Genomic DNA, 14,113 nt, shown 5'->3' with positions numbered 1-14,113 from the left:
GCAAGACCCTGGATTGTGTCTGTTGTAATCCAGGCGTGATTCTTGATACTTGACTCATTCACTGGATGGCTGCGACCATACCTGAGTCAATTCATTGATCCTAACCAGATGGCTGCGTCCATACTATGGATCTAGATTATTTATGTACTCTCTTATGGATGGCTGCGACCATACCACGTACATCATGTAATTGAACTATCAGTCATGTCTCTTAACACAGATCCTCGGCGGCAGTAACTATATGTGTTCTTATATGTTCTTGTGTTTTCTTGTAAAGCATTTCACCCCTCTCCACCTCTCGGACTCCATGCTTTAGGGGGCATCTGTTACACAGTAATTTGTCACCATCCCTGTTACTCCTCTTGTCGTACCTTGGGGGACTCATCCCGGGAGTTATAAGAAGTGACAAAGTCTAAAAACACTTGCATTATGTTCCCCTGAGTATGTACTTCATGTTCCCTGAAGACACCTTCTACAGATTATCCCTGAAAAGTGCTCTTTTTCCATTGGTGCAGGTCCACAGTATCTTACCAGCGCCAATCATGGAGATCCTCAAAAGAGGGCGCGACCATTGGCGCTCTGTCTTAGAGCAGCAGTCACGCCAACCAAGTTTGGTAATGCTTTTTGCCTTAACGCACGTCCGACTGTTGTTTCCTTCATTACATGGAGCTTTTTGAGGATAAAAAATCAGTCTTATGTCGAGCTCTATCCTATCTCCATCTTTAATGGCTTTTGGGGATAATGTTAATCCACAATAGGTGTCTCGGTTCATCGTATCCTCCTCCCTTCTTCATCTATATAAGCTTGTCCTTATGCATTTGACAAGCTAGTGATAGTCGTTAGTCATGGAGTGCTAGATGTTGAGTTCTTGAGTTCTTGGAGGAATGCTAGTGAATGCTAGAGAGGTTATGCTGCCGGAGAGGAGATGCATTGCAAGACACATATAGTTACTCACCCAGCCAGGAGAGGTTCAACGTCAGAACCATGGTTGTAACTTTTCCTGTTTATTATTAATTAATGAGCGACTGCTATTATAGTTCCAATCTCATTGTCTATTATGGTGATGTGTTGATTTATTTCCTTTCTGACTGAAATATAGTTGTGCCTTGGTAGATTTTATGTTGGTATCTGTCTCTTCCTTTGCATGTGCAGGTGTTCGTTTATGATCTGCTGGAGCAAGGGAGCGGGAATATCAACTCTGCTTCAATCATAGCGTTGGATTCCAGGTTGGTCTTCTTAATTCACCTTTGATGCATAACTAGGAACTTGCGTAGCAGCGTGGTTTGATTGTGGCTAGTTCTGTTTTAGGCTAGTGGGATCGCCTCTGTCCGCAGAGGGGATTTACCTCACCAACAGCTCTTATTAATACCATCTATCTAATACCATGGCCCATTTGCAACTAATTGTGGTCTCGTCATTAAATGTAGGTTAACCACTTACAAGTATTAATATGGGACTTATTGACTCTTTAATTAACTATAACTATTGTTATCTCAAAATCAGATCTTGATAGGCTGCTGGTCAGGTTGACTCTAAGTAACTATTTCAACCTACTTTAGGCTGAGGCTTAGCCTCCTCAACCTGAGAGGGATCTCTCTTGATGGATTAATGATTTTGATTAAAGATAAGATGGCTAACTCTTATAGAACAACTGCGAAAAATATGAATGGTGGAAACACATTAAACAAAACTATCCATTGGGCTTATGGAGTCAACAACACCTCAATATAACAATGAACTCAACCCTACATGGAAGTCAGGGCATTCAGCATTTAAACATTCAGAACATAAACTCATATGGGACCACACAGTTTATAAATGTATACAGGAAGTCAGAGAACATTCAGTGAATTCTGAGTGATTATACATCCATACCACTGTAAGAATTAAGAAAAGGACAACATCACATATTTTGAACATAAAAAATCCTTCATGAATCCTGAGAAGTAAAGTCAAGCATGTATTACTGAAAATGAGTCTTACATAGGCCAAATAAAAGCTTTTCCATAAAATTTTCCAACCCCGATTACATTGCTGTTTAAGCTATATATAGAGCTCTTATTCTAACTGATCGAGATTCCTCCTCAAGCATGAGGGGAATTCGAAAAATACTTCTATTACTGACAACTCTTAAACTCTAACTACTTAATAAATACAACAAAGTGTTGACTGGAGTTTTTTAGAGATCTAAATCAACTATGATTCTAACTCCATATTACATGCATGATGGCTTTAATTAAGATGATTCATTTCTATGACATCTGGTTCTCTTTCAGTTTGGCTGAGATGGGTGTTTAATGCTCCATGTTAACCTTGGATGTTGTACCTTCTTCACTATCCAGAAAAATTAGGAGACTATCCTTGCTTCTCGGCTGTATGATCTTCGAATCTTTATAAGTCGGTTTTTTAATTGTTGTCCCTCAAAATATGACGGTGGCCACGTTTTGATGTGCTGTCCGCTGTTATGAAACCTGATTTGATGATGTGTCATCTACTGTTTCGAAAACAAAAAGGAAAACGTATTCAAGCTGTCTGATACATGCTTCAATTTCCTTATGATATGACAAAATGCCACTTTTTTATTCAAACTATTTATTTCCACTTGTGCTAGTCTGATTGGCTGTTGTAACTTCAGGTGTTCTCATTGTATACAACTGTCCTTCAAAATTTTCCCGCTTCAACTTCAAAACTGCTTGATTTATGTTGAAATCATCACTTTCAGCAGTTTCGTAGCGCGCTACGAAGCTGCTGAGTTATTTAAAACAACTTGTTTTTAACCTGAGCCCTTTATTAACCGAGTGCTTGATTGCCAGAAACTTCTTTAGACTTTCCAAAGGCCGAATAGGGATTTAGATTTCTTCAGAAAGATAAGATCAAGCAAACTTATCAAAATTTTGAAATAGAATCTTACTTGAAATGAAAACTCATTTAGCAGGTCCTTTAAGCTGGCTTAGCTGTGCCTTCAGATCTTCAATTTGTTTCTTCATAACCTTATTCCCAGCTCTCAGTTGCATATTGATCCTTCGGATGTACTTGGCTTCTTTGATTGCTGGTACTGTCCAGGTGTGAAATTGTGAATGGCCCTCAACCACTGAATTCACCTGGGCTTCTACAGTTGCATTCCCTTTCCATAGAGTTTTATAATAGTTTGCTTGTATGACTGCGTGTCTTCTAGCAGCTTTCTTCAATTTGGCAATCTCATGCTTAGCTGATTCTAATTGGTTCTTCAGGTCTGCTATATTATATTCTTTAGATGTGATGACTGTTTTGCCTGTGTTTTTCTTTTGCCAACGTTGTGTCCCTTCCCCTGTTTCCTCTGTTCTTGACAGTGCTTCCTGTACTTGCTGGAATCTCCTTGTCATAGGTATTCTAGGTTTAAAAACAAACTCTTCAGCTAGCTCATCAAATTTAAGCCTTTTTGAGGCCTTGGCTTTCTTGGTGCTTTCTTGTTCTGACTGTATCAACTCAATTTGAACTGGTAGAGACTGCTCAAAGTCAATAGCCTGTAATAAGGCATTTAAACTTCCCTTCGACACTGGACTTTCTTCGACTGCTGCAGCTTTACCTTTTTCCTTATTCATCTGGCTTCTTGTTCTTATCCTTGAGACTACTTCAGATGTGCTTGTTTCAGGTACAGTCTTTTTACCATGAGCTTTTTCCTTAGTTGATTGCTGAGGTTGATCTTGGATGATGAGTGGCTTCACTTGTTTTCTTACTTGTGAATTTGGAACTCTTTTAGCTCTTGCTTCTGTTTGGAGCTCAGCTATTGTAAAATCTCTAGCAGGTAGAGGAGTGAGGCCAGTCTGGCTTTTGAAGCCAGCCATAAAAATGAATGAATTCCAATCTCTGTCTACCTTTTGGAGCCCATCTAAAACTAGTAGTTTGATCAAACCATGATGAAACAAAGAGGTTTCACAATCCTCTTTCCTCAGCTGTACCTTATCACACATCTTACTCAAACTACGGAAAAGATAAAAAGGTAAGTCTATGGAGACCTTCCCGGTGAAATGCAAAAGGAGTTTAAAATGGTAAGAGTAAACCTTGTTATACCTTCCTTCACAAGTCAGATATTTCTGTATGCAGGTGATTAAATGAGCATAATATTCTTAGACATAACTCCTGGGCACTGCCTTACTTAAATCTTCATTTACAGATTCATCCTTCAAAAACTCCTTGCAAGGATTCATGTCAAACTTGAAATTTTTAAACCATTGCTCTTGTCCTCGTGGGATCTCTGTCACAGTAGATATCACTTCTGGCGAAACCTGCAATTCTATCATGGATACTTTTGAATTCAAGCCTGTGAAGTTAAGTGCAAATTCTTTAGTTACCTGTGCGTGCCCTCCTTGTAACTTTTTGCAAAAATTCCAGCACCCGGCCTTTTTAAATGCTTTCTCCACCTCTTTATTTCTCAGTGTTATATCTAAGCCTTCAGGCTCAGTCCTTAGACATTTGCCGGATCTATGCTCCTTTTTCTCCATTGATTCTTCCAAATCTTCGCAAACAATGACTACCAGCTCCGGTTGGAATTGTGATTCAGCTTCTATTTGAATTCAACCTCGCTTGATTATCTTTGCAGTTGAATTTTAAATTTTGCCGTTTAAAATCTTTCAAGTTGTAATCTTGCAGATTTGTCATTTCATGCAAGACTTACGACCATCATTAAGGTTTATGCACGGTGGTCTTTCTTGGAAATGATGATTCATGCGTATCAACAGATCTAGTGGTGGTGATAGTGGCAATGAGTGGTGAAATGTGATAAGGGGGGTACATGAGCTGACATGAGAAGACACGGCCTATGACTCATCTAACGGATTTGACATTTCGGGAAAGATTCGCTGCGAAATGTACGAATCCATGATTTCGCAGCAGGGAAAATTTTAAGAACCCCCCCTAAATTTATAAATATAATAAATAGGCGAATCTCCATGGTATATAGGAAAAATGGAAGGCGATTTTATCAATAATATAATATGTATATATAATTTTTTGGCGAATCTCTCACCAGGCATGGCGAATATTTTACTCAATTATAAAATCTTGTAAGATTTTGGCGAGTCTTTCACTAAATAATAAAACTTTGTAAAGTCCTAGTGAATCTTAGCATAGGCTACATGCTGGTTTAATTCCCCCATTTAAATAGGCTACATTCCAGGTGAATACCATGGGTCAATACCATGTGCCATTTTTATTTTTATTAATTCTAATATTAGGGTTAATAATGGTTTTTTGCATGGTATTAATAACAATCTAGTCCATGGTATTTGTCCCATAGTATTTTGGCCATAGGTTTCACCTAAATATAACCCATTTTTTGAGTGTTCATAAATATAAGGTGACTTATGGAGTAAATATAAAAAAATGTTTTATTTGTTTACCATACCTCTCGTTTATTTATATTTTTATTAATTTACCATACCTCTTTTACAAATATGGTATTTGGCCCATAGGATTCACTTAAATAAAACCTCTTTCCTGAGGCTTCATAAATAGAACGAGGGTTATGGACTAAATATGAAAAGAGGTTTTATGTATTTACGATACGTCTAGTTTATTTATATTTTTATTTATTTACCATACCTTTTGAGTAAGTATAAAAAGACGTTTTATTTATTTACCATACCTCCACTTTACTTATATTTTTATTTGTTTACACCCTTACATGTATATAAGGTGACTTATGGAGTAAATATAAAAAAATGTTTTATTTATTTACCATACCTCTCATTTATTTATATTTTTATTAATTTACCATACCTCTTTTATAAATATGGTATTTGGGCCATAGGATTCACTTAAATAAAACCTATTCTTGAAAATGGGCGAATGGAAAGTTGTAAGTCCTAATTTCAAGGGCTAAATTTACCTTTTTTACCCTCTCCCTTAAAATAAGGTGGGCTATTTGAGGTGATTTGTAAAAATGTACTATGATACAAAATATTCGCCCACTAAAAATTTAAAACCCCTTAATTTCGCCAAAGGGCGAACATTCGCCCCTAAAATTATCCTTGTTTCGCAGCGCTGTCAGTTTTAAATTTGAATGATGCGCTGCGAAACTGCCTAATCAGGATTGCGCTGCGAAATTACAAAAAGGCACGGTGACTGACATAAGATAACAGGTGGCTATAAAACAATGGTAGATGGAGGGGTACCAATGGGATCTGAGAATAACTTGACTCAAAAACTCTTCAAAACTTCAGATTCTAAGGGAAGAAAATTAAAACAAAAATAAACTAGCACTGACCTTTGTCATCGAGCTAGGATGAAAAGTTACATATATCAATTTTAGTTCTAAGTGATAACAGTGGCTCCACTTGGGATAGTGTGCTCCTGTAGTACACTAAGAACTCATATGTCCAGTGCTTTGTCCAATTTATGAAAACATAGATGGAGTTGACAAGCATCCTTTTCTAGCTTTGTGAGCCTTCACCTCGGGTTTGAGCTTACTGTTCAGCTTGTCATTTATTTGCAACAAAGAAAGACTAATAAAACGGTTATATACAATGTTGTGAGAAACTTGGCAGAGATTTAATCAGCTTTAGGAACCTGCCATTAACAGGTCCTCCAGCATACAGTGTTCCATCAATCTCTTGTAGAATGTAGGTGTTATTCCCATGGAAAGCAGAAATTTGATATGGCCCTTTCCACAAATTTTCAAATTTACCATGTTTACCTTTCTCTTCAATTCTAGCTTCCCATTTCAAGACTTTATCATGGATCTGGAATGTAACTTCTTTGATCTTTTTGTCAAATGCTCTCTTGATCCTGTTCTGGTTTTGTTGATGACTGTCAAACACCTCATTTCTTTTCTCTTGCAAAGCTATTAGCTGATTGATCCTTCGTTGTATAGCATTTGGTTCCTCTTCTAGTCCTTGAATCAACTTCATTACTGGTATTCCAAGGGATGTTGGAAATATAGCCTCTGCCCCATATACTAGCTCATATGGTGATGTTCCAATGGACCTCTTTGTGCAAATCCGGTCAGCCCACAAAGCATATCTCAGTTTCAAATGCCAAGCTTTTTTATTTTCTTGCAGCAGCTTCTTAATGATTCTCACAAGGCTCTTGTTTGATGATTCAGCCAAACCATTTCCCTGTGGATAATAAGCAGTGGAATGTCCAAGGGAGATGTGATACTGATGACAAAAATTAATCATCCTTTTGGACTTGAAAGCTTGAGCATTGTCTGTAATGATCTTAATTGGGCAACCAAATCTTGATAATATATTATTTTCTAAGAAAGAAATAATCACTGAATCATTTGCTTGCCTTGTGGGTATTGCTTCTATCCATTTTGTAAAGTAATCGGTGGCTGTGAGAATCCAGCGATGTTGTCCTGATGAAGGAGGATGGATTTCCCCTATAAAGTCTAATCCCCACTGCTGGAAAGGTGCTTCAACATAAATAGGAACCAAGGGCAGTGGCATAAGTTTTCTCTTTCCTTCAAACACTTGACATTCATGACATGTGGCTATCTTTTTATAGATATCTCTAAACATAGTGGGCCAAAAATAGCCAGCTCTCAAGACCTTGTTTGCAGTGGCTTTCCAATAGTGATGTCCTCCACAATCCCCTTTATGAAACTCATCAATTACTTTATCAGCTTCTTCTTCAATGAGGCAGTTTAATAATATTCCTCCTGCATCTTTCCAAAACAAATTTTGGTCATACACAAAATATCTGAGCGATTTCAATTTGGTAAACCGAGCTTTGGATTTTGAAAGATTATCAGGAGCTCTATTATGCTACAAAACAAATGCTATATCCTTGTACCATTCTGAGATCAAGAATTTCTCATTTATTTGGACCAATTCCTCTTCATTTTCAGAAATTTCTGAGATTTCTGTGCTTAAATTAATATCAATACAGTCCAAATTTGACTGAGTCAACAATTGGGCTAGGCCTTGACCCTTTACCAACTTTGTGGGTTTGATCTCAATGTCATACTCCAACAGTTTTGCTATCCACTTTCCCCTTTTTCCATCTGGATCAGCTTGTGTAAGAATATCTTTTATAACAGCATTTGGGATGTAGGCAACAATGTGAGAGTGCAAAACATAGATTCTGAAATCCTTAATTGCTTTCACCAATGCATAAGCTTGTTTCTCTAAGATATTATATTTCAATTCAGCATTTGCTAATGTCTTGCTAAAGAAAGAAATGGGTTGTTCAGTACCTTGACTTCCTTTTTGCAGTAAAACTCCAGCAATTGTGTCTTCAGAAGCGAATGTGAAGATAAGGAACTCCTTGGTAAAATTTGGGCTGATAAGTACTGGTGCTTGAGTAAGTGCCTTCTTGATCTCTTCAAATGATTTCTTTGCTTCAACTGTCCATTTAAAATCTGCTCCTTTCTTTAACATCTTTGTTATGTTCTTGACAACTTCAGCAAAATTAGGAATGAATCTTCTAACAAAGTTAACTTTCCCAAGAAAGGATTGAATCTCCTTCTTACTCCTTGGTAGATCTAATTTTTGAATTGCACTAACTCTATTAGGATCAATCCTAATTCCTTCTTCAGAAAGAATATGACCAAGCAGTTTGCCAGAAGTTAAAGCGAAAATACTTTTGGTTGGGTTTAGAGAAATACCAAACCTCCTACACTTCAGTAGGATCCTTTCAAGGTGCTTTAAGTGGTCTTCTTCCCTTTTTGAAAAAATTGTGATGTCATCAAGATAAACCACCACTGATTTGTCCTTTTCTTCAGCAAAAGCAATATCCATTGCTCTCTGGAAAGTGGCTCCCGCGTTCCTGAGGCCAAATGGCATTTTTGCATACATGAATGTTCCCCATGGTGTAGTGAAGGTCGTTTTCTCCTGATCATCTGGGTGAACAAGAATCTGATTGTACCCTGAGAAACCATCAAGCATAGACATCCTTTGTGAACCAACAATGTTCTGCAGAATGAAATCCATTTTGGGGAGGGGGTAATTATCTTTCAATGAAGCTTTGTTTAAGTTTCTGAAGTCTATACAAATTCTGATATCTCCATTCTTTTTTCTGACTGGTACCAAATTAGCAAGCCAATTTGAGAATCTGATTGGAACAATAATTTTAGCATCAAAGAGCTTTTTCACTTCTTTTTCAATCAGTGGCATTAGAAGAGGATTAATTCTTCTTAACTTCTGCTTAAAAGGCTTTTCATTCTGCTTAATAGGAATGGTATGTTGTATGATTGAAGAGTCATATTGTTTCAAGTCAGCATAACTCCATGCAAAAACATCAATGAATCTTCTCATCATCTCAACATATTTAGTCTTCATATCAACTGAAAGGAATTTTGAAATCTTGACTATCTTAGGCACAACCGAGTCTCCTAAATTGCAGCTTTCTACTTCTTCTTCATTAGCTTGTAGTCTTGGTTCTTTGAACACATCATTTTGATCAAATAATTTCTCAAGGGGAATGAGGCCTTTAGGAATTAAGTTGTTTTGTAATTGTAAGACTTCAGAACTCTCCTTTGACTCTATTAACATATTCTACTGATCTATCTGATTGTGTTCAAACTCTTCTTTTAATTCAATGAAGTTCCTTACATGCTGATCATCCTCAAAAACTTGCCAATTTGTGATATTATCTGGTATGACTGGTCTATGGCGAACCTCCACTTCATAATTTTCAGAAGAGTGTTTAGGAATGATAAAGAGACTGGCAGAAACAACAAGAGAATCTGCAATAGAGTTTTGATCTCTAGTTTTGATGCTAAAAGAATAGGATTGAAATTTTTCCAACATCTCCAACACTAAGTTTCTGTATGCTCTCATCCTTGTATCCTTAGTTTGATATGCACCTTCTACTTGTTTAATTACCAATTCAGAATCTCCACAAACAGCAATGTTTTTAGCTTTCAATTTTATCAAGGCTTCCAAACCTAAAATCAGAGATTCGTACTCAGCCATATTGTTGGTACAATCAAAGTTTAATTTGTATGAGAGAAACTTACTTTCTTCAGTTGGACTAGTGATCCAAATCCCAGCTCCTGCCCCTTCTTTTCCTGCTGATCCATCAAAGTATAATGACCAGCAGCCCATGATGTCTCTTTCATCTCCTTGCTGACCTTCTTGACACTGATTTTCCGCAGGTTCATCTTGTGATTCTCTTCCAACTGATTCATTGAAAAGGATAGCTGATCCAAGACCAGTATCACATGAATAAATAGGAAAATTCTGAGGCTTGTCTTTGCTGCTTACCATGTAGGCCATCCTTGTCTCGCGATACAACCTCCTTTGTTCACCAAACACTGGGATGGTAGCATATGTAAGATCCATCTGCATTGTGCCCTTGATTTTTGCTGCACATGACCTTGAAAGAAGCATCCCAAACTTCGGTGGAATGTCTGCAACAACAATGTCCATAACAATTGTTTTTGCTGGAATTTGTGTGAGCCCCACAACAACATCTTTTATCAAACCAATGCATTGGACTCTTTTTGAATCAAAGGAAAATAAATCCTTATATGGCCTAGTTACCTCTAACCCCAGTCTTTCCATGATTACCTTAGGCATGAGATTATGTGATGCCCCCGAATCTAACATAGCATTATGTAGAGTCATATCATGAATGCTAATGCTTATGTAGAAAGGGGGAAACTCTTCATTTTGTTCATCCTCAAGTCTTGGACCCAAACAGATAACAGGATTATCTTCTTGTACATTTAGGATATCAGCCTGGTTGTGAATTAAGCATTTCAACAATTTTGCTTCTGTATTTGTCTACCTTGAGAATTTCATTAAAAGGGACTGATATCTTAATTTTTGCAATCTCGTTCTCAAGATTAAAAACAGAAGTAGTCTTGTCAATTTCTTTAGGAGGAGAAAGAATTTGAATATCCTTTTTTACAATAGGAGAATCATCCTTACCTTCAACCACCTTTGAGTTTTCCTTTTTATCTTCAACTGTCCTTGAGGTATTCTTCTTGGGCTGTGCTTTGTTTGCTGTAATAGGAACATCTCTATTCCTAAGATTGTACTGCTTTTGCATCTCAAAGATAGTGTGCTGATAGCCCTTTAAAAAATCTGAAGGCTCTTCTCCTGATTTTATCATACTGGACTCATCATGTTCCTCCTTAGTCAAGAAAATCCTTGACACTTCTTCATCAAAACAATGGATTGATTCCTCAGGGACTTCAGGCTCATCTTCTTCATCTACCAAATTTTGTTGGAAGGGAGGTCTCACTGGAGGATCTGACTGCTGATTTATGTTGTCTCTTGGCCTTTGCTGATTCTGAGGTCTTCTGTACTGAGGGTTCTTGAATTGAGGTTCCTGCTGTGCTGGAGGAGCAGAAGCATTCCCAAGAGCTAGTCGGTCCATCAATTTTTCCATGGTTTTCATCATTGTTTCAAACTTGTCTTCTGGAGCAGAGGTAGAAGGTTTCTCTTCTTCCTTCAGCTTAGTCTTTGCCATCTTTGATTTCTTAGCAGCCATCATATTCACCTCCACCTTAATTGCATCATTTTGCATGTCAGCAAGAGAGGCAGACTCCCTTTCTCTGAGTAAAAGAGAGAAATCTGAATCAAATGATTCAGCATATCTCAACTGTGCCAAAGCTCCAGGAGGTTTCAAATGAGCTGGAATAGAATTGTATATTTTATTAAACCTCTTAGAGAAGTTTTGGACAGTTTCCTCTAGAGCTCTTCTAAGATTGTTGTATTCAGTAAGGGCTTGGACAGGGTTGGTTCTGTTTCCCCATTTCCTTAGAAAGCTATCTTCAAATTCTACCCAACTATGAATGCTTCCGACTCTAAGGGCTTTAAACCATTTTCTGACTTCCCCAATGAAAGTTTGAGCAAACAATCTTAGTTTTACATCTTCATCATCCATTTCTTCCCTGTCAACAAAATCATTGAACCTATCCACATGTTCCTCTGCTGTAATATCTTCATCTCCTCCCCATGTTGGAATTTTGGCAGCATATTTGCTAGGAAGATCATGTAAAACAGCAGGGAGAGCTAGTGGAGCATACCTAGCAAGTATAGCCATAATGAATGGAGGAGCAGTGATAACAAGTATTGTATGACCGGTGGGACCAGAACTAGTGTGAGATAGTGTCTGAGGACTATTTGGGCTAGCAGAGGCAGAAGATAAAGTATTAGTACGAAAAGGACTATTTGGACTTTGCAAACCACTGACAAAGGAACTCCAATTTGGGAGGGGTAAACCAGTTTTGGATTTGAGCAAAACTTCAAAAGGATCAAGCTCTTTGAGTTTATTCAAATCTTCTTCTTCTAACAGTAATTCTGAAGTAACAACCTCCCAAAAATCTTCCTTATCTTTTTGTGACACTAAGGATGAAGTATCAATGCCTCTTTTTTGTAAATCTAAAATAATTGCAATAAGTTCTTCTTCGTTCTCATACCTCAACAATACCTCATGAATTTTATCATCTACAATTTTATCTTCAGGACTTCTAGAAAATTCAGGGAACAAAGATTTCGAAAAAGATGAAGTACCTGGTATATCAGGAAATCTTTGCCTGCTCCTTGAGATGGTGTTTGGATTATCCACAGGAGTAGGTGGATCTGGGTCAGGATTACTCCTTGTATATCTTCCTCTCGAAGCCACCTTTTTAACTTTAAGATTGTATGGAGTCACCAAGGTAGAATGCAACCTCGAAAACCTTCTGAGCTCCTGCTACCTTCAGAAGTTCAGCTTCATGATTTCGGGAATGAATAATCTTCAGGCTCCCGGCAGACGCACCAAAATGTTATCTCAAAATCAGATCCTGATAGGCTGCTGGTCAGGTTGACTCTAAGTAACTATTTCAACCTACTTTAGGCTGAGGCTTAGCCTCCTCAACCTGAGAGGGCTCTCTCTTGATGGATTAATGATTTTGATTAAAGATAAGATGGCTAACTCTTATAGAACAACTGTGAAAAATATGAATGGTGGAAACACATTAAACAAAACTATCCATTGGGCTTATGGAGTCAACAACACCTCAATATAACAATGAACTCAACCCTACATGGAAGTCAGGGCATTCAACATTTAAACATTCAGAACATAAACTCATATGGGACCACACAGTTTATAAATGTATACAGGAAGTCAGAGCACATTCAGTGAATTCTGAGTGATTATACATCCATACCACTGTAAGAATTAAGAAAAGGACAACATCACATATTCTGAACATAAAAAATCCTTCATGAATCCTGAGAAGTAAAGTCAAGCATGTATTACTGAAAATGAGTCTTACATAGGCCAAATACAAGCTTTTCCATAAAAATTTCCAACCCCGGTTACATTGTTGTTTCAGCTATATATAGAGCTCTTATTCTAACTGATCGAGATTCCTCCTCAAGCATGAGGGGAATTCGAAAACTACTTCTATTACTGACAACTCTTAAACTCTAACTACTTAATAAATACAACAAAGTGTTGACTGGAGTTTTTTAGAGATCTAAATCAACTATGATTCTAACTCCATATTACATGCATGATGGCTTTAATTAAGATGATTCCTTTCTATGACATCTGGTTCTCTTTCAGTTTGGCTGAGATGGGTGTTTAATGCTCCATGTTAACCTTGGATGTTGTATCTTCTTCACTATCCAGAAAAATTAGGAGACTATCCTTGCTTCTCGGCTGTATGATCTTCGAATCTTTATAAGTCGGTTTTTTAATTGTTGTCCCTCAAAATATGACGGTGGCCACGTTTTGATGTGCTGTCCGCTGTTATGAAACCTGATTTGATGATGTGTCATCTACTATTTCGAAAAAAAAAAGGAAAACATATTCAAGCTGTCTGATACATGCTTCAATTTCCTTATGATATGACAAAATGCCACTTTTTGATTCAAACTATTTATTTCCACTTGTGCTAGTCTGATTGGCTGTTGTAACTTCAGGTGTTCTCGTTGTATACAACTGTCCTTCAAAATTTTCCCGCTTCAACTTCAAAACTGCTTGATTTATGTTGAAATCATCACTTTCAGCAGTTTCGTAGCGCGCTACGAAGCTGCTGAGTTATTTAAAACAACTTGTTTTTAACCTGAGACCTTTATTAACCGAGTGCTTGATTGCCAAAAACTTCTTTAGACTTTCCAAAGGTCGAATAGGGATTTAGATTTCTTCAGAAAGATAAGATCAAGCAAACTTATCAAAATTTTGAAAT

This window comes from Pinus tabuliformis, chromosome 4_1, assembly GCF_031772625.1.
Source record: "Pinus tabuliformis cultivar Carrire ecotype Pingquan chromosome 4_1, CPIR1, whole genome shotgun sequence".
In the NCBI taxonomy this organism is placed as follows: Eukaryota; Viridiplantae; Streptophyta; class Pinopsida; order Pinales; family Pinaceae; genus Pinus; species Pinus tabuliformis.
Note: the sequence above shows the minus strand (reverse complement) of the source record.